Genomic DNA, 22,932 nt, shown 5'->3' on the forward strand with positions numbered 1-22,932 from the left:
TTCAGTGTAAGTTGCCTGATGATGATAACAATGATTATGTAAGTTTCCTAAAACATACTATCTTTATTCAAATCTTACAGATTTAGTTCTCTGTGCATTTCAGGGAGAAAAAAAATCTTATTCTATAGTTCCTTTGAATGTTGTTTATATTTCATTTACTGAAAATTTGAATTATCTTTGACTTTAAATAAATCATCCTCTTCCTAACTTTTGTCTTTTTCCTTAGCAATCTCTCTGTTTATTTTAAGTCTTTCTAGAACAGCAATTTGGTATTCAACCACTATTCTGTTTCATGGTGTTTTTCATATAATATTTCTGTAATACTGTTGTTATATACTCAGTTCACCAAAAACACCTTTTATTTTTCAACTTAAACTATTACTAAATTATTTAAACTATTACTAAAATTTTCTTGAAAGTAAATTGTATTTGATCCTCAGAGTACATATTTTTCCAGAATTTGTCCTATGGGATTTCCTTCCTTCCTTCCTTCTTCCTTCTTCTTCTAATTCTTCTTCTTTTTTTTTTTAATGTAGTGTAATCTTCATCTGTTTTCTGGCTGATATGAGTAACTCTATCCAAATCTATATCTAGGTTTTATGTTAGTTTCTTTCTTGATACCCACCCTCCTGAATTTAGAACCTTGTTTTTTCCTTCTAAACTGCCTGGCCACCTTGAAGTCTGAGCTGAATCATTACTTTGATTTTCTGTAGCCTGAAGTTACTGGCAAGCATTGCAGGAGCAAAGTGGAAATGAAGAGGTAGGTCACCAGCCTGGCTCTCTCTTCGGGGATTTTCTTAAATGTCGTGTATGTATCATTTTACATCATTGGAAAAAGATCTGAGTACTGAAAGGAAGTCCATTGGGGCTTTAAATTTTTTCCAAAATTCATCGAGAAGTCCTGGAAAATCTCAAGCCTCTCCAGAGGTTTTTCTTGGTTCATTTCCGTTGGCTCTGTTGCTGACAAATCTCTATCGGATTTGTCCTTGACTCCTCCCAAAATAATTTTCTCATCCGAGAATCTTTAGTTCACTTGTTTCTATCTAGTCTGGTGGTCATAGAGACAGATTCAATGAGAATGCTGAGCATTCTGTTGATTCAACTGTTGTATGCTACTGGATTGGGGTGAAGAGAGGAGTCACTGCACTCAGCTCCAGGCCAGACTGATTTTTGACTCCACTACCATACTCTAAACTTGATGGCATGTGGTTGTTCCCCTTTTCTTTTTTTTTTTATTGATTATTTAAAACATTACAGAGCTCATGATATATCATCTTTCATACATTTGACTCAAATTGGGTTTTGAACTCCCATTTTCACCCCAAATACAGATTGCAGAATCACATCTGTTACATATTCACATTTTTACATAATGGCATATTAGTGACTGTTGTATTCTGCTACCTTTCCTATCCCCTACTATCCCCCTGTTCCCCTTTTCTTGTTTGGTTGTTGGGTAAACTTTATGCTTTTATTCATTGATATTTGATTCACTTTGTTACTTACTGGGTGGAAGAGCTTGTGTTCTATAGCTTAAGGCTTCCCCCTTAACCTGAAATCTATAATATTTTAATATAACTTTATCATTATGGCAGAAGTACCATGTTCATGAACACACACACTGTATACAAGGAAGAAAATCTATAATCCTACCATGAAGTGATAAGCATTGCTACCACTGGGATAACATTTTCTTTGATAAAATAAAGAACCTTTATACAATTATATTTTTATAAACATTCTATTATATGTTTATAACATTTTACCATTTCATATATAGTTTTGGTTTGCTACCATTTTCTCCATTTAAAATGCTTCTAAAAAATTGATTTTTGCAAAGAGTATTAGGCTACATTGATCCTAAACCTATTTCATAAATCTAATATGATTATTTTAACCAGTATTGTATTGTAGCATCTTAGATTTTTACCCCTTGAGAACTCTTATAAAAAGTGTTGAGATGCACATGCTTATACATCATATTTTGTGGGATTGTTTTTATTTCCTTCAGACAATTCCCAAGGAGAAAATTGAAAGGATTATTAAAGAAGAAATGCACATCCAAACTTAGGTTGTAAACAAGATTGCCACTCTTTCTCTCTCTCTCTCCCTCTCTCTCTCTCTCTCTCTCTCTCTCTCTACACACACACACACACACACACACACACACACACACTTCTCTACTACTTTGTATTATAAAAACCTCATGACCAAGTTGCTGAATTCTTAAAAAAGTTCCTCTGCAGCTAGTACTTGACTTGTCTCCAGATCAGGAGACATCAAGCTTTGGTCTTATGATTTTAGCAACTTTAAGTGGCATTAGAAATTCTAAAACAATGTTTAGATGGTTGAAAATTGCTGTGTCATATGGAGAATACTAACCAAATGAAGGACAAACTGTGAAACTGCGGTCAACCCTCAAAAAATTAGCAAAGTCATGCTTTGTTTCTAGATTTGTCCTTACTATCAGGACACTTCTCTTTCTCCTCAGCACCGTCAGCTACCAAACAGGAACTCATAAATGCACAAATTTGCCCTGATGTGGCCATCTGCAAAGTCATCCCACAAATACTACCATCTGCAAAATTTGGGTGGAGATGCTCTGAAGGGAAGTTGGGAAAAACAGGGAAGCTGTTGCTCAACCTTTGCTTTGGTGGGTGCTGATGGTTCATCTTCCAAAAAGCACAAGCAACAGAACACACCTTTGGACCAAGATACTGTCCTGCTCACACCACAGCAGTCATCCCAGAACCTGCAGCCACAGAGTGCATGGTTTACCCCAACATGGTAGGACTGAGTCATTGGCAGCCGTCCTAGGGCCACTTCGTTATACTCCAGGTGCTCACAGAAACAACTCATGTAACTCCACTTCTAAGGGACAGCGAGTTCAGTTCCCAAACCACAGTGGGGCTGGATGGGATCCCAAATTTCTATCTCTTAAGGAAAGATCCACTTCTGATGCTAACCCAAGCTTTTTGTTTCTGTTTTTCTGAGAAGAACTTACTTTTGCTCACTGTGCATGATTCCGAGGGCTTTTTCTTCACTTCTTTCTTATTTCAAAATTTCAAAACCAGATAGAAATGCTCCATAAATTGACCTTTAGGCAGTTCCTTCAGTGAAATCCCAAAATGAGTAGATGTACCCACAACTTCCCTGAGAATATCACATGCACTGATGCTTCTTTATATTCCCACCACCTCAAATAAACCCAAGCCTATTGAAGGAACAAAGTAGGGTATCATGAGAAATAAATAAGCAAGTAAGTTTGCTTTCAAGAACAGAGAACATTCGGGAGCACCTGCGTCGTCCAACCTACGATCTTCTGTTATCTCAGAGAACACTTCAGCTAGGGGAGATGAGGGAAGAGAGAATAGTTTTTATTAAATTCATCTGCAAATTTACATTTTATTGAATTCATCCAACTCTGCGCTAGGAGACTTATATTCTCTCTCTCTCTCTCTCTCTCTCTCTCTCTCCCCCCAACACACACACACACACACACACACACACACACACACACACATACTTCTCTACTACTTTGTATTATACACACACACACACACACACACACACACACACACTTCTCTACTACTTTGTATTAAAAAAACCTCATGACCAAATCACAAACATACAAGTACATATACATATACATACGTTTCTCTTACCATCAAGTAATTTGAGAAATGCTAAACAAATTTTGTAGGTAGTGTTTGGGCTTTGAGTTGCTTTGACTTAAAACAGAGGTTGTACAACAAAAAATACAAATGAGGTGATCATATTTAATAGAGTTAAATACAACTAGAATACCATGAGATCTGCCTTGCATAGAGAGATGTCATGGATAGAGGGTACAAGCAGTTGTTTAAATACAAGGCCCAAATAAGAGGACAAATAGATGGATATCCCAAGAGAGAGGCATTTAGTTATGCCAAGCTGCTTCTTCAACTGCTATAACAAACAGACCCAAGATGTGCATTATGGATTTACTACATGGCAGTTTATTTTTTCAACATGATATAGGTAACCAGGTGAACAGTAACTCTTAGGGTTTAGACATTAGGTGTCCCTTAAAAATTAATGTGTGAGACAATGCAAGAACATTTATAGGTGAAATGATTGGGTTATGAGAGCCTTAACCCAATTGGTAAATCAATCCCCTTATAGAGATTAACTGGGTGGTAAATGAAGGCAGTTAGGGTGTGGTTGGAGAAAGTGGGTCATTAAGGGCATGCCTTTTGGGTCTATATTTGATGATCTGGGCTTAGTCTCTCTGCTTTCTGACCATCATGTGAGCCATTTCTCTCAGTCACACCCTTCCACCTTGATGTACTCATCTTAAGCCCCAAGGTATGGAGCTGGCTGTCTACGGACTGAGACTTCTGAAACCATGAGTCCCAGAATACACTTTTCCTCCTAAAATTGTTTTTGTCAGTTCTTTTAAGTCACAGCAGTGAAAAAGCTGACTAAAATAATCACTTTGTTGTGGTAACTAAGATGATAATGTTTCTGCCACCTGTACTACGTAGCTTCTGGGCATGTCTCATATCATCTCAGTTCCAGTCATTTCTGAAGCATAAATGACAATTGGGAAATTTTGAATGAGTCAGGCCTGAAATGGCACTAGTCTCCCCCTCTACATTCTATTGGTAAATGCTCAATCCCAGAAAAAAAAAAATAGAAAAATAGGGTTCAGCTGAAGACCCAGAAAGAAAAAAAGAACATATGTTTGGGTGAACAGCCTCCATATCTATGATATACCTTTAATTACATAAAGCTTAATAAAGATTCTCCCACACCCTACTGACTAATGCGGAGAAGAGATGATAATAGGTAATCCTCACTGAGACTTCACAATGGACTAGGTGCTGTGCTGAACTGTGCATGTTTAGGTTGATTCAATACTGAGGTATAGGACACAATTATTCCTACATCCATCCACACAGATGAGGCACAAAGACATTGAAAAATTAGCAATTTTTCCAAGAACAGTTTTCCATTTGCATAATTAGCAAATGGCAGAGCAAGGAATTCATTTAGACTTACTCCAGAGTCTGTATCTATAAGCAGAGGTAGTTCAGTAGACAAGTGTTCCTGTGACTTGACTTGGGTTGAGTTTGTCCCCAAGGTTTCCTCTATTGGAGGCTTGGTACACAGGGTGGTAAAGTTAGGAGGTTCAATCTTTATGACACGGGTCCTAGTGCAAGGTGATTGGATCATTGGGCACTACCCTCAGAAGGAATTGATATGCTTGTATGGGATCCTGGTTAGTTCCCTTTTAAAAATTGTGATAAAATAGTGAATCTCTTTTATCTCTGGCTTTCTGTTTCACAATGGAGTTTCTCCCTCTTGTGTGTGCACAATGACAGGGAGCCTTTCTAAGAGCTAGCACCATGCTGTATGGACTTATAGCCTCCAAAACGGTAAGCTACTTTTCCTTATAAAGTATTCAATCTCAGGTATTTCATTATAGTAATAGAAAGTGGACTAATACTAGTGTATATATCCTTCTCCCAACACATATAGGATTTAATTGCAAATATAAAATTTATATGCATGGAAAAATAATACAATATATTTTTAGGTCTCATGCACTGGTGCTATAGAAACTCTACGAGTTGGAATTATGGAGGTGAACATAACCTGGGTATCTGGAAATTCGTACAGACAATGATGACTCCAGAAGGACCCAGTGTTAAAAAGAACTGGTACGAGGGATATATGAAAGAAGGAGATCTATGAAGAGGACCTCATATTTAGGGGAAGCACTGTGCTGTGGGAGATAACAGGAGGGACAGAGGCCTGACTACAGAGCCCAGCATATGATCTGAGATGTGAGTCCAGGTTACAACCAGAAAACTGATTCCCTGAATCTGGGGCTCAGTCTGGACCTTCTCTACTCTATCCACAATGAGAAGAATCCCATGGGCCAGAATTAATGTTATAGCCTTGTCACTTATTTATGGTTTTTTAGTGTTTTTCCTAGTTCATTTGTTAATTTATTTTTATTGTATACATTTAAGGTATAAAACTTATTGCTGCTATCATCACTTAATGCTGCTATCGTCAAGAGCACTAACATTTCCATGACCTCACAGTTACCTTTCATGTGTCTGTGGGAAGAACACCTCAAATCCACTCTCGAGGAACATTTTCAGCATTTTATTTTGTTTATGTTTCTTTGTTTCTTGGTTTTAAAAACGATTAACTTTATGATTAAGGTTCACTAAACTAGAGTTGCCCAATAAATGACTCTCAAAATTCATTCCTAGTATAAAGTTTCTGTCTCTCTATAACCTAACATACTCACTTATCATCAATTTTATTTCATAATAAAAGCTATGTAATTCCTTGTAGTGTCCCAAGATACAAGAAAACCGAGAGTAAATTCTTCTTCAATTTTACTCACTACTCTGGCTCGAAAACAAACAGACAAAAATAAAACAGCTTGGATTTTTTGCTGCATTATCTTTTCCTCCATCCTTATTGTAATAGCTGACTCTGTGTGTGCCCTTCACAGACTGCTCCAAACTAATTCTGGAAGGAAAGATGAACAACTGAGACTTAGGATTTGAAAAATGTCGTAAAAAATTTGCCCAGATAGTGCGTCCTAAATCTTAAATAAAATTGAATGAGGGATCTTAAAATATAGTCTTCCTAGTTTCTAAGACCCCCAAATCTCTGCCTATCTCCCATGCATTTCAAATATAGGGAAAACCTTGGAGGTATTTGTTTGAAAGTTCATAAAAGAAAAACGTAAAGGAATCAGTAGAAATGGGAAATTTTTCTTTATGTGCTAGAAATTTTGGTATCTGATTCCATTCAAGAAATATGTTAACTTTTGGCATATTATACTATTTAATTTTAATTTTAATACAGACTTATGTGCAATTGTAGGAAATAACACAGTGATATCTTCTATACTTACTACCTAGTTTCTCCCAATAGTAACAAATTGTAGATCATTTCCATTATTTCCAGAGAAATAGAACAATAGTGTGTGTGTGTGTGTGTGTGTGTGTGTGTATGTGTGTGTGTGTGTAAAGAGGAGGGGGGGGAGACAAATTATAGGATTTGGTCATGAGATTCCAAATTCCAGAGCTCCGGAAGTTCCACAATATGCTATCTGGAAGCTGGAAACCAGGAGATCAGTAATTTAGTGGGAAGCCAAAGGTCAGAGAACCAAGAATTCAGATGATCAAGGGCAAATGAAGAAGAATGTTGCAGCTCCAAAACAGAAAGAATTCATCCTTTGTCCACCTTTTTGTCCTATGGGTGCTATCAGAGTCAGAGCTATCAATGAATTGGGTGGTGTCTGTCCACAGTGAGGAAGATGGATTGTCGTTACTATCTACTGATTCAAACGCTAATCTATTTCAGAAGCATCTTCACAGACACACCAAGATAAAAGGCTTCACCACTTGAACATCCCTTAACCCAGTCAAACTGATTCATTAAAAAATAACTACAATCTCTCTCATAGCCACACTAGCTCCTCTGTCCCCTTCCAAACCCTTCTTAGATCCTGGCAACCACTAATGAGTTCTCCATTTCTGTACTTGTGTCATTTCAAGAAAGTTTTAGGTAAAACCACAAGGTACATAACCTTTTGGAATTGTCTGTTTCAGTTCCAAGTCTGGAAAACATGAGGCAGAAAGAACATCATAGAAACAAGACTGTATCAGGCCTCAGGTCCTGGAGTCCAGATAGACCTTTTAGCCTTTCAAAGTCCTCTTGTGTTTGTTTTAATACATGTTCAAAATTGTCAATCATACTTAATGGAAGGAATAAGAAAAATAAGTCTTCATTCTCCTGGAAGTAGAAGTATCTTGGCATACTTTTTTTTTTTTTTGATACTGAGGATTGAATCCAAGGGCACTTAACCACTGAGCCACATACTCATCCCTTTTTTGTATTTTATTTAGAGACAGGGTCTCACTGAGTTACTAAGTGCCTCACTAAACTGTTGAGGCTAGCTTTGAACTCTCAATCCTCATGCCTCAGCCTCCCAAGTTCCTGGGATTACAGGCATGTGCCACCATGCCCGGCTTGGCATACTTTTAAACACAAATTAATATCTCCTATAAAATCATAGAGGCTTAATACACTATCATTTTAATCTTCTTCATAGCCTATTAAAACATATGTGAATATAATGTATACTTCTTACTGTTAAGATATTTCATGTTTTTCTAAATCCCATGGAAGCCCCAACTACATGACTAACCTATTGGTGCTACATTTGTTTGAAGTTTAAAATTTGTATTTATTTAAGTGAAGCTTTGGAACTGGGTGCTGTGGTGCATCACTGTAATCTCAGTGACTTGGTGAGGCTGAGGCAGGAATTTGAGATCAGCCTCAGCAACTGTTTTAGCTAGATTTTTCATTGCTGTGACCAAAGGAACTGACAACAATTTTTTAAAAATTTATTTATTACATATTTTTTTTTTATTTTGGGAGACCATGACATTTATATGGAATTTATTTTAGATTGTTTTGACTTTTCTGTTTGACTCCCTTTTAAAGGAATTTTAAGGTAGTATACACTTGATTTTGATATTTATAAAATTAAAAAGTCATTTAAAATTAAGATAAGGTAAGAGAATAAAAAGTGATTTTAATTTGCATTTCTCTAATTGCTAGAGATGTTGAATATTTTTTATATATTTGTAGATTGATCCTATTTCTTCTTCTATGAAGTGCCTGTTGAGGTCTTTGCCCTTTATTAACAGGGTTGTTGGGGTTTTGGTGTTTTTTGAGTTCTTTATATATTTATAATCTGGAGATTAATCCTCTATCTGAGGTGCAGTTAGCAAAGATTTTCTCCAATGCTGTAGGCTCTCTCCTCATGTTCTTGATTGTTTCCTTTGCTGTGAAGAAGCTTTTTAGTCTGATTCCATCCCATTTGTTGATTCTTGATTTTACTTCTTGTGTTTTAGGAGTCTTGTTAGGAAGACAGTTCCTAGGCTGACATGGTGAAAAGTTGGGCCTGCTTTTTCTTCTATTAGGAGTAGGGTCTCTGATCTCCTGCCTAGGTCCTTGATCCACTTTGAGTTGAGGTTTGTGCAAGGGTGAGAGAGAGGGGTTTAATTTCATTTTGCTACATATGGATTTCCAGTTTCCCCTGCACCATTTGTTGAAGAGGCCATCTTTTCTCTAATGTATGTTTAGGGCGCCTGACAAGAACAATTTTAAAGGAGGGAAAGTTTATGTGGGTCTCATGGTCTCAGAGGTCTCAGACCACAGATGGCTGACTTCATTGTTTGGGGCTCAAGGTGAGGCAGAAGAATATCATGGCAGAAGGGTGTGGAGGAGACAAGTAGCTCAGAACAGAACAATCAGAAAGCAGATAGAGTTGTTCACAGGAATAAAATATAACCCCAAAGCCACACCCCCAGGGACACACCTCCTCCAGCCCCATCCTACCTGCCAACAGTTATCACCTACTTAATCCATCTAAATGGATTAACATACTACAATTAGGGATTAGGTTAAGGCTCTCATATCCCAATCATTTAAGTTGTAAACTTCCTTTCATTGTCTTACACATGAGCTTTTGGGAGAAACCTCATATTTAAACCAGGACAGCAATTTAACCAGACCCTCTGCGATTTAGCAAGATTCTGTATCAAAGTAATAAATAAAAAGGGCTGGGGATGTAGATTAGTGGCAAAATGCCTCTGTGTTCAATCCTCAGTTTTAAAATAAATAAATAAATAAATACAAAAGGAAGGAAGAAAGAAAGAAAAAATTAAAGTAGATTTGCCAGTTTACTTTGAAGGAAACACTTCTGTAGTCAAACATGCAAACTGAGTGAATTTAAAGCACTTGTGAGTTCAAAACACTGTGTATATCTTTACTGGAAAGATTCCTTTCACAGGAGCGCTGAACATGAAGAATGTACCTTAATGTGTCACATACTAATGAGTTTCTCTTTTAGGAAGCATTCTATAATTAGATAATAGCTGCAGGCTGTCAAACCAAAATTAACTTAATAAAAGATATTTAGTTCAAACTTTGTTTCCTCTGCCTTAATTTAAAACTATATTTAAAGTTAGGAGGTACCTTCTTTTAGACAAGTACATTAAAAAGATAATTAAAATGTTTAGAATCCTGTCATTGAAAATTTGTAACCACTTAAAAACTGCATTAATTTTTAAAGATAATACACAATGAAAGACAGAATAAAAAATAAAAAGAGTAATTAAGAAAAAAGTCATAGAGGACAGCTTCCAAAATAATGCCTGCACTTAGTACTATTCATGAAAAAAAATGGGAAGCATATGTTTGGGAATTAAGTTTATTTACTTGGAAATCATGGCCCTATCTGAAAGGCTGTATCTCAACCTTTTCAAAAGTAAAATAAAATTAAATTAGAAATTTGGCTGAATATTTTCCACTATCTAAATACAATTTTCCCCCTAGCACCCAGTAATTATATTCTATGCTACTATATTAATATGCTCTGAGGATTTATGAAATATATTCGAAGTTTCAAGCATTATTTTTTCTTTTTTTATTTCTTCTTATTAGTTATGTTTGATAGTAGAATGTATTTTGACATATCATACATATATGTAGTACAACTTCCCATTCTTCTGGTTGTGCATACTGTGGAATTACATTGGTCATGTATTCATATATGCTTATAGGAAAGTAATGTCCAATTCATTCTACTGTCTTTCCTATTCCCACACCCCTTCCTTTTCTTCATTACACTTTGTCTAATCAAAAGTATTTCTATTCTTCCCTACCAGCTCACCCTTATTGTGAGTTAGCATCCACATATCAGAAAGAATATACAGCCTTTTAATTTGGGGGACTGGTTTATTTTACTTAGCATGATATTCTCTGGTTCCATCCATTTCCCAGCAAATGCCATAATTTCATTCTTCTTTATGGCTGAGTAATATTTCATTTTGTATATATACCACATTTTCTTTATTCATTCATCTGTTGAAGGATACCTAGTTTGGTTCCATAGTTTAACAATTCTGAATTGATCTTCTATAAACATTGATGTGACTATGTCACTGTAATATGTTGATTGGTAAGTCCTCTGGGTATATGCTAAGAAGTGGGATAATTGGGTCAAATGATGGTTCTATTCCAGATTTTCTGAGGAACCTCCACACTGCTTTTCAGAGTGGTTGCACAAATTTGCAATCCCACCAGCAATATATGAGTGTACCTTTGTCCCAACATCCTTGCCAACATTTATCATTGCTTGTATTCATAATTGTCATTCTGATTGGAGATGAAATCTCAGTGTAATTTTAAATTGCATTTCTCTAACTGCTTAGAAATCCATATGTAGCAAAATGAAATTAAACCCCTACTTCTTACCCTGCACAAAACTCAACTCAAAGTAGATGAAGGACTTAGACATTAGACCATAGACACTGTACCTAACAGAAGAATAAGCAGGGTCAAATGTACATCATGTCAGCCGAGGAACTGACTTCTTCAACAAGACTCCTGAAACACCAGAAGTAAAATCAAGAATCAACAAATGGGATGGAATCAGGCTAGAAAGCTTCTTCACAGCAAAGGAAACGTGAAGAACATGAAGAGATAGCCTACAGAATGGGAGAAAATCTTTGCTACCTGTACCTCAGATATAGCATTAGTCTCAAGGATAAAGAACTCAAAAAACTAACACCAGAAAAGCCAAACAACCCAATTACTAAATGGGCAAAGGAACTGAACAGGCACTTCATAAAAGAAACATGATGGGTCAAGTATTATTCTTACCTTTGAGACTATTCAAAAGAAGTCCATGTATTAGCAACCATTTCAAAAGCGGGTCAGAAATCATTCCAGAAAGCAGGCATTGCACACAAGCAACATACTCTTCATTCATTTATTTATTGATATTTTATCTGCTAGGCACTGTGTCTAAAGACTAAATTACCAGACAACAGTTCTTAAAATGGCCAGTGTGTCTTTAAGCACCATGGGTGTTTGATGTAATCAACTAATTCATCAACATATACATTACCCAACCTGCTCCATAGTTTTATCAGAAACTTTAGCAAGTCATGATAAATTGATTTGCATAATTCAGATATGTGAGATCCTCCTTTATAGGATCTGTTTTACTCATTTTGCTTTTGACTTAACTGAAAAGTTATAGACAACATTGTTGGATGGTGTCCATAGCCATTAAAGTCCATTTTTGCAAAAAAAAAAAAAAAGGGGGGGGGGTAAATAACAATATTTTAAGAATTAAAGTCAATGCTACTAGATCTACAAATTTGTATGTTTGAAGAAATATTCATATATGAACTGAAATATACAAGATGTATACAAGAAGACAAAAGGAAAAGAAACAGTAAATTATAAATCACCTTAAGCTGGTCAAAAAAGGAAACCAAAAACACAGCAAAGACTATGTACTATAGACACCAATACAAAAGAATGCAAGTTAAGGACATTAAGAATTCCTTTCTTAAAGTATATCAGTGACTGAGTTCAGTGTAAATCTCTCAAGTTACAAATTTTCAAAAAATCCATAAGAAAGGATTATCTACAGGATATTTAGACTATAAAAGGAATGTAATATTATTGCATTATTTTACAAAACTAGAATGACATCAATATGTTGAAAACAATGAAAAACTGGCCTATGAAGTAATAGTCAATAAATTAATCAGGAACTGTTAAAATGGGGTAAGGTAGCTATTAGTAATGTTTGTAGTAATCATAGTATTTGAATACAGTATAGTATGACATAGACACATACTGTACTTACATATCACAATTACATAAACATATAGTAAGTACTTACAGGAATATACAGCACTTATATATTCTAGTATATAGAGTACTTACAAATATTTATATTACTTAGTACTGTAACTAGCTTTGATCATGACATTCTACATGCTATTTTTTAATGCAAATATGTCATAAGAAGGGACCATTGTTCCAGTTCTCCTGAGATAATCTCTTTCTCAGCCACAGTTTACATTATTACACACAGGTGCCTTGCTACTTTATATTTATATCCCACATCTTGCTTCTGGGGCCCAGATTCGTACCTCCCCTGTCACCTTCACACCTTTCTGGATTATTCAAAGGCACTTAAATTCAGGACATCCAAAATTAAATTCATTCTCTCGGAAACCCTCCTCCACGTACCCCCAAACCACTCTGATGAATGGCAAAACCTTCCATGCCATCAAACAGGCAAAAATATCAGAATCATTTTTGGCTTGTGTAAGGAATTTCATGACATGAGGAGCCTGGTTCAATCCTTGCAAATAAATAGACAAGTAAGTGGTTGTTTAAAAAAGGAAACTGGACCCAACTATTATGCATAACTATAATGCACAAATAAAAACATTTTAAAAAGGAAACAGAGGGGATGGCTGAGAACTTTTATATACTCTCTGTTCAATTTGTATGTTAACCTAAAACCGTTCTAGATAAATCCTATTATTTAAAAAAGAAGTCATGGTGATGCCTTCAGAGTATGAGATTATGGATGATTTTTTAAAAAAATGTATATGATCTTCTAAATTTATTTGTTTAAAAAAAAAACAAAACAAAGATATGCTGTCCACATAAAAAGACAGATAACTTTAGAAAGAAAATATTTTAGGAGGTAAAATAATTGAGAGACACTGAGTAGGTAGAGGTCCTGGTATTGGTAGGAAAGCCCATTCCAACATGGAGATCCCTCTATTAATGCCCAAACTTAATTTAATAGGTACAATTTTTCCACTCTTCCCAACTGATCCATGTTTTAAACAAGTTTTGAAAATTAACATATAAGTTTTATTCTTATTAGTTTTTCTCTTATTTTTTCCATTTTTCTGCAAATACTTAAACATATTATTCCCTTATCCCTGCATTTTCAACAATAATGAGTAATTATTCGATAAAAATTTGGAAAAATTAAATGTTTCATTAGCATAGGCAGGACCAACTATAACTGAAGAGAAAATAACTTTGAGCAAGATAAATTCTGACATACGATGTTATGTAGATTAATTCATACTAATGATGAAATCTCTAATTATATAAAAATAAAGTAGGAATTTATTTTTGAGGAATAGTAGTTAAAATACTAGAATCTTATAAGAGAGTGAATACAGTTAGAATTCCCTTTTTATCTCAATAACATTCAGTTCCCAGCATAATATCAGACAGTAAGTAAGGATTTAATAAATGTTGGCTAAATGAATATTGGTGGGTATTAACAAATAATTGGAGACTATGAGTAATTCTATTATATGTAGTTTTATATGATAATTTTCAAAATTACCCAGATAAAATATTTATATCCTTTTCATATTGATAAAAAAGAGATTTCCATTTCTGGCTAAGATGGAGTCAAAAGAACCAGATTTAGCTTTCTGCTTTTTTAGGTAACTAGAAAAACAAAGGCAAAATAATACGAAGCAGGAATTGTCAAATGGTCAACATTATGCAGGGTGAGACAGTGATCATCAAAAAAAAAAAAAAAAAAAGGAAAATCAAAGGTGACTGTAGCAAGCTCCTTCTTAAAAATGTTTCCAGGACTTGGGGCAGCGAAGGCAGAAGCAGTTGGAGCTCTCTGGTCTTCCTGAGTGTAGGAAACAGAATGGGAGTCCAGGAAAGACTAGAAGTCCAAGGCGACTGGAGCTCAAGGAGAGCCCTGGAGACCCACAGAAGTTTCCACCAGTTGTCACCAGAGGACTGATCACGTTTCAGGCAAAAAACCAAGAGAAAAGAAAGAGGAACAACATGTCCTCCCGCAGACCAGGAAGAGATTGTGTTTTCAGCAGCTAGAGTGGAAACGCTCACTGTTTACAGAGGACAGAATGTAGGCTCAGGTATTGCCTTAGTAATAGAGGTGAGGGATCAGCACTACTCCAGCCCTGCCATACAACGCTTCAAAGTCATCGTCCAAAGAATCATGTTATGAGGAGTTGCTTCAGAAAACACTCTACGTCCTAATTCAAATCAAAGAGAGCTTTATTAACCTGGCCAGGGACTGTCACCCACTCTCAAGACTGAATCTCTGTGGGAGAACAGCTATTTCCTGGCCTGTGTGTTGGGAATTTAAGGACAAAAACCACAAGCCTTGGGAAGTCCCTAGCATGCAAGCTAGCCAATCACAATAGCTAAAACAGCAGTTAGTGGAACTTAAGAGCCCCTAAGCATAACTAAAAACCCCCTAAGGTGGGTGTACAGCTTGGGTTTTAGTACATTTGCAGGGTACAAAGTACAGAAACACAACTCTTTTGGGGAAGACAGGTAAGATACTGATTTCCCAGAAATGGCTCTTGCCTACAGGATGGAGTCACAATAGCCATGCTTACTTATGTTGGCCTACAACAATGTTTGCCTTAATATGACTGTGTCTTAATTATTTCTATCTTGTAACTTAACCTATATCATCTCAACATTTGCCTGGTGACTATATTTAATCTATGGGCCCATACACACACACATACTTATAACTTTTATTATCTATACCTTATCACTAACATCTTTAAGTCTTATGTCTATGTATTATATAAGGCTATATGTTTCTACTACTGTGTTGTTATTTTTATCTTTTTTTATTGATTATTTAAAACATTACATAGCTCATGATATATCATCATTCATACATTTGACTCAAATTGGGTTTTGAACTCCCATTTTCACCCCAAATACAGATTGCAGAATCACATCTGTTACATATTCACATTTTTACATAATGGCATATTAGTGACTGTTGTATTCTGCTACCTTTCCTATCCCCTACTATCCCCCCTCCCCTCCCCTCCCATCTTCCCTCTCTACCTCCTCTGCTGTTGTTCAATTCTCTCCCTTTTTTTCCCTCCCCCTTGCCCCTCATAACCTCTTATAATTTTATGTATCATTGAAGGTCTCTTACCATTTCCATATGCTTTCCCTTCTCTCTCCCTTTCTCTCCCCCCATTCGTCTTTGTTTACTGTAGTTTTTTCCTCATGCTCTTCCTTCCTGTTCTGTTCTTAGTTGCTCTCTTTATATCAAAGCAGACATTTGGCATTTGTTTTTTAGGGCTTGGCTAGCTTCACTTAGCATAATCTGATCTAATGCCATCCATTTCCCTGCAAATTCTATGATTTTGTCATTTCTTAGTGCTGCATAATACTCCATTGTGTATACATGCCACATTTTTTTATCCATTCATCTATTGAAGGGCATCTGGGTTGGTTCCACAGTCTAGCTATTGTGAATTGTGCCGCTATAATCATTGATGCAGCCGTATCCCTATAGTGCGCTCTTTTAAGGTCCTCAGGGAATAGTCCGAGAAGGGCGATAGCTGGGTCAAATGGTGGATCCATTCCCAGCTTTCCCAAGAATCTCCATACTGCTTTCCAAATTTGCCTCACCATTTTGCAGTTCCACCAGCAGTGTACAAGTGTACCCTTTTCCCCACATCCTCACCAACACTTATTGTTGTTTGACTTCGTAATGGCTGCCAATCTTACTGGAGTGAGATGGTATCTTAGGGTGGTTTTGATTTGCATTTCTCTGATTGCTAGAGATGGTGAGCATTTTTTCATGTACTTGTTGATTGATTGTATGTCCTCCTCTGAGAAGTGTCTATTCAGGTCCTTGGCCCATTTGTTGATTGGGTTATTTGTTATCTTATTGTTTAATTTTTTGAGTTCTTTGTACATTCCGGATATTAGGGCTCTATCTGAGGTGTGGAGGGTAAAAATTTGTTCCCAGGATGTAGGCTCTCTATTTACCTCTTTTATTGTTTCTCTTGCTGAGAAAAAACTTTTTAGTTTAAGTAAGTCCCATTTGTTTATTCTTGTTATTAACTCTTGGGCTATGGGTGTCCTATTAAGGAATTTGGAGCCCGACCCCACAATATGTAGATCGTAGCCAACTTTTTCTTCTATCAGACGCAGTGTCTCTGATTTGATATCAAGCTCCTTGATCCATTTTGAGTTAATTTTTGTGGATGGCGAGAGAAAGGGATTCAATTTCATTTTGTTGCATATGGATTTCCAATTTTCCCAGCACCATTTGTTGAAGATGCTATCCTTCCTCCATTGCATGTTTTTAGCACCTTTATCAAATATAAGATAGTTGTAACTTTGTGGATTAGTCTCTGTGTCCTCTATTCTGTACCATTAGTCCACCTGCCTGTATTGGTACCAGTACCATGCTGTTTTTGTTACTATTGCTTTGTAGTACAGTTTGACCTCTGGTATCGCTATACCTCCAGATTCACACTTCCTGCTTAGAATTGCTTTTGCTATTCTGGGTCTTTTGTTTTTCCATGTGAATTTCATGATTGCTTTGTCTATTTCTACAAGAAATGCCGTTGGGATTTTGATTTGCATCGCATTAAACCTGTAGAGAACTTTGGGTAATATCGCCATTTTGATGATGTTAGTTCTGCCTATCCATGAACAGGGTACATTTTTCCATCTTCTGAGATCTTCTTCTATCTCTCTCTTTAGGGTTCTGTAGTTTTCATTGTATAAATCTTTCACCTCTTTTGTTAGGTTGATTCCCAAGTATCTTATTTTCTTTGAGGATATTGTGAATGGAGTGGTTTTCCTTATTTCCATTTCAGAGGTTTTGTTGCTGATATACAGGAATGCCTTTGATTCATGCGTGTTGATTTTATAACCTGCCACTTTGCTGAATTCATTTATTAACTCTAGCAGCTTCTTTGTAGACTCTTTTGGGTCTGTTAAGTATATTATCATGTCATCCGCAAATAGCAATAATTAATTTCTTCTTTTCCTATTTTTATGCCTTTAATTTCTTTTGTCTGTTTTTATCTTAAAGTCTAAAACATATTTAAGTATCTTAACATTAACTTTTATTTATATTATTTTCTATTTATTGATTTATGTCTATTAATCTATAGCCTATGACTCATCAATATAACTTATTAATAATCTATGACTTATCTCTTATAAAACTATATTGCTTATTTTAGACTATAACAATCATTCTTTCCAAGTCACTTAACTGTGCCCCCAATTGCAGGTTGACAATATCAGCTAACACTCACATGGGTGTGCATGCAAACACAGATAAATATACAGTACCACGTCAGATGAAATATACAATGTCTATAACCTAATAGAAGATCACCAAATATGCAAACACAGGAAAGCATGTCCCAGTGTAAGTAGAAAAATTATTGATAGAAACAGATGACAGACTTTGTAGACCAAGGCATTATGAGAATTACTATATGTCATTACAACTTTATTTCACATTTCAAGAAAGTAGAGGAAAACATAGCACACTAAAGAAGATAGGAAAGATATAAAAAGATCTGAATTGAAATTCTAGAATGAAACTAAGTCAGGGGAGAAAACATAGGGAAATTATCTTAGGTATTTCTTGGCCTTATGCATAAAGGATTGATCGGTTAAAAAGATGTCCTTAAAATAGTTGAGCCAAAGTATTTGCAAAGACCGATTTTATTCTTTTTGTTCTACCATTTTCCTACTACCCTCTCTCCTCCCAAAAGAAATTGTCCTGGAAGTCCTTTAAACCTCATCTGACAAAGGGAAGGTGTGAGGTCTCTGTGGATGAGCACTGGGGACCTGCATGGTTGAGACGGGTTCTGTGGCCTCTGAAGCGGTAGCGTCTGGTTTTCATGGTCACCGTGTATTATCCTGGCATCTCCTTCTGTTGGAAGCAGTTTTTCTTTGCTTATCTTAACATATAATATAACAGACTCCAAGGAAGATGATTTGAAGGAGAAAAGAATGCAAAACATCAAATTATTATTTTCAAAATGTTGTGCCAATCATGGAATAAGTTAACTACAAAAAGCCTCCATAAACAAGTCTGATTTAGGGGCATACCAAGACAATATTTTGTAAATATCACACATAAAAGCATCAATTCCTATGGAGCACTATAGAGAATTCTCTCTTTTCTTCTGACTATAAAAAAAAATGAGTCTTTGGGAAAAAATTCTGTTGTTGATGATCAAATTGTCACAATCTCTGATAGTTATAAAGAATGATATAAAATAACATTTTGTTTGTTTACTTTCCCAAAATACATTTATCTTGCCAAATAAATTTAATTATGTTTTAATTGGTTTGAATTCAAGTTCATTCTCTCAGTGTTGAAATTTCTGTGGCTAAAAGATATCACCTCTTTCAAAGTTCACATGTTACTTTTACAAATAACGGAAGATAACTCTGGAGGATTCTTCCCTGAAATGTGAGATCCCAAGGGACATTGAACTACATTTTGCTTTTAAGTTCTTAAAAAAATATTTCACATTTGGTTCTAAGATTGTCCTATTGAAGTATGTCTAAAATAAAAATAAATATCTCTGCAAATTTTGTTGAGTTATTTATGTTTTGTGATAGATACACTTATGAAACATGCTTTTGAAGAAAGAACTAGTTTGACGCACTTTGGCATCAACTTTGAGCTTTGAATATAATGGATGAGTTTGTTAATTTTAAAATGGTTTTGCATGGACAAAACAAAGATTTTCTTGTATTTTATTGTTAAATATAAATAACAGCATATTTCTTTATTTCTTATAAGTAAATGATGAAATTAAAATAAAATTTGGAATAAATATTTCAAAATGGTTAATATTAGCCAGGAAACAGTTTTTATATCTCAAAAATATTGTAAGTTACTGCTTTTATGGCTAAATCCCATTAATGAATAATTTAAAATTAGAGAATGACTGACAATGAACCTCTTTTTCACTCAGGCAAACTATATTCTTCAGGCTTAGTTATTCATCTGGATCATGAAAATGATAATAAATATACCTAAATAGCCATAAAGTTTAAATAACCATCAAGTAAAGTATGTGTCTTCCCCCTCTCCCCAAAAAACATGTTTCAAGTACATTAACTAAAATTTATACAGCATTCACAAAGTTGCAAAGCACTGTTCTAATCTATGGAGGACAAAGAGATCACACAAGTATATTTCCTGCTACCAAGACCCTTACATCTGTAAAGTAAGACAGACAGGCATATAAATAAATACAATGCTACTCTGATGAAGTTACACAATAAAAATATTCACTGAGAACATTATATGCCTAAGTCACTTTGATAAGTGTTTCTCACAAATCAATGTATTCCATCTCCTATCTGTAAGCACTATTAATAGTCCTGTTTTATAGCTAGGCACACTGAGGCTTAGAGCTAAATGACCTAACCTCAGAAAAGTCAGGGCAGATTCAAATGAAGAATGGAAGAGTAGATATATGAACAAATTACCTTGTGTAGTAAGTAGAGTAAGAGGAAAAAAGAATAGAAAATAGAATCTGATTGTACAGATTTAAGTTTAAATTATGGCTCTGTTTTTCATTGTTGTTGTTGTTTGTTTGTTTTACTTGCTGTGTAACCTTAGTTTAACTAAATACTCACCATTATTTTCCTGGGGCTTTTGTCTATAATTATGAAATGGAGATTACATTAGCTATTGCATAAGGCTATCATGGGGCTTATGCAGTTGGTTATTTAAAACAAAGCCAGTATAGTGTACTAGGGTCCTCCCTCTAAAAGTTATAGTTATTTTTATTTTTGAGATCTTAAAGCAGTTAGGAATAACAGTGGTTCAAATACTCAAGGATTTATTTTCTCATGCACAAGAAAACCATGGCTAGAATGCTCTAGCTTGTTATAGCAGCTCCATGAAGTCATGGAATTCCCAGGCTCTCCTGTTTTTCTGCTCTGCCATTTTTGGTGTATTCCTTCCATACTCAAGGTAGCCACATGATCTTGGACAGATAATGGAGCTCCATCCATTCACCCACATTTCAAAGAGCAGAAAGAAAAATAAAAGAAGGCAAAATGAAATTGTTTCTAAGTCCCTGATGTGGTTTGACTATGGTTTGTGCCCTCAATGGTTCATTGTGATTAAAGACTTGGTCCCCAGTGTGGGTATTGGGATGTGGTATGGACCTTTAAGAGGTGGAGCCTAGAGGGAGTTCCTTAGGTCATTGAAGGCTTGACCTCAGAAGAGATTGTGAGACACCAATTTCTCTTCTCTGTCTGCTCCTAGTTCAGGATGCAATTACTTGCTTGCTCCTGTTTGTGATCCCATCATGATGTGATGTAACTGAGAACAGCAGGCACCCTGCTCTTGCATCCCCCAAACTGTGAGCTAAATAAATCTCTTCTTCATAGTGCATGTCAGGAAATTCATTATAGTAATGCGATGCTGAACTGTACAGTTTCTTTTTTTTTTTTTAAGAGAGAGTGAGAGAGGAGAGAGAGAGAGAGAGAGAGAGAGAGAGAGAGAGAGAGAGAGAGAGAATTTTTTAATATTTATTTTTTTTTAGTTCTCGGCGGACACAACATCTTTGTTTGTATGTGGTGCTGAGGATCGAACCCGGGCCGCACGCATGCCAGGCGAGCGCGCTACCGCTTGAGCCACATCCCCAGCCCAACTGTACAGTTTCTTTAAAGATTTTTCCTGGAAGTCTTTCTCAACACATCTACTCTTGGCAGTCTTAAGTAGATGGGCACAGCAGCCCTAAGTTACCCAAGTTTTCAGCTCTATTCCAAGTAGTCCCACAATCAGTTAAAAACCAGCATTTAGTTAGTAAGGAAAGAGTAAAGAGTAAGTAGATTGGCAGTTGGCACTCTGTCATGACTTTGATGAGAACACATTAAAAATAATGTCAAAGAGTGAAGAAAGAAAACACTAGAGCAAATTTTTTCTTCATTATGCAAAAACATACTAATAGACCTTCATGCAAAGCAGAGAGTGCTCTATTTTTTAAGCCTGGAGAAAAGGAAAGCTGCAGAGCCTAACACTGATTTTCATATAAACTCTCCCAAAGATGGCATCAGAGATAAGAATTTCCTCATGGAATATGATGGTTGGCACTCCCACAAACTTGGCTAAGTGATTGGAGCAATAACTTTTGTAATATAATCTTTAAGCAAATATAAAAAAGAAAGCACAATGAGGGTGAGTCGGTTAGCTTTCAGTGGCCAATGCATGTGGAATTAAAAGGGTAATTTCATGCATTCTGTTTTCTCTAATTAATTGTTTAATCCTGTTTGACCCTGGCCTTTGGGAAAAGAAATGATGATTCACAGAAATGTTCATTCCCAGCTTCTAAGCTGCTTCCCTGGGCAGCATCAGCGGTAATTTCAGGAAGGTGCCGCAGGGGGAGTGCATGGAACAGTAAGGCCAGCATAGAAGTCTCCCTGGGGCTGCAATGCCCGTCCCCATCCTCACACCCCCAAACCCATCTCTTAATGTTTGTCGCCATCCAGGTCATTGGAAGGAAATAGAAGAATCTCTACGCAAAAATGTTCTAAAAGTGCTGGAATTCTGACAGAATTGGAGTCAAATTTGAAATGAACCACAGGCCAGTTGTGCAACCTTTGGCACAACTGCTCATATTAAGCCTTGGTCTGTTAATCTGTAAATCAAGGCTGCTAACATTAATAGTGCCTACCTCGTGGACTTGTTTTCAAGACTAAGAGCTTCTTGTTATATACTTAGTGAACAAATTCTGCTCTTTGGAGTAAACTTGATGTCCTCTGGGATCCATTTACTAGTTATATGAATTAAGTCTCTAAGTTTAAAATTTTTGTGTATATGTAGCCTAGCAATTTCTCAATAAAATGCAACTATTTGTGGTTATCATATGCATTTTATTGTAGAACATAAAATACATAAGCCAAATTGTATATACACATATATGTATATATTTGTGTATGCATATTATATGTATATGCAAATATGGATATGTCTGTGTATATATATTTTTAATATGCCTATTCCAAATGGCTTGTATTTCTCTTTGTGTGCAGAGAACTATAAACTGTAGTAGAATTATACAGAAGCTCAACAACTTTTGCAATTTACATTTTGTCTTTTGACTCTGTTTTCCTTACAGTATCCAAAGAAGATCAGTTGAGTTTTCTCAGTATGAGTGCTGTAAATTTTCTCTTATAAATTATTTACGTGCCAGTGTACTT

This window comes from Spermophilus citellus (assembly GCF_964194105.1).
Source record: "Spermophilus citellus genome assembly, chromosome: 1".
In the NCBI taxonomy this organism is placed as follows: Eukaryota; Metazoa; Chordata; class Mammalia; order Rodentia; family Sciuridae; genus Spermophilus; species Spermophilus citellus.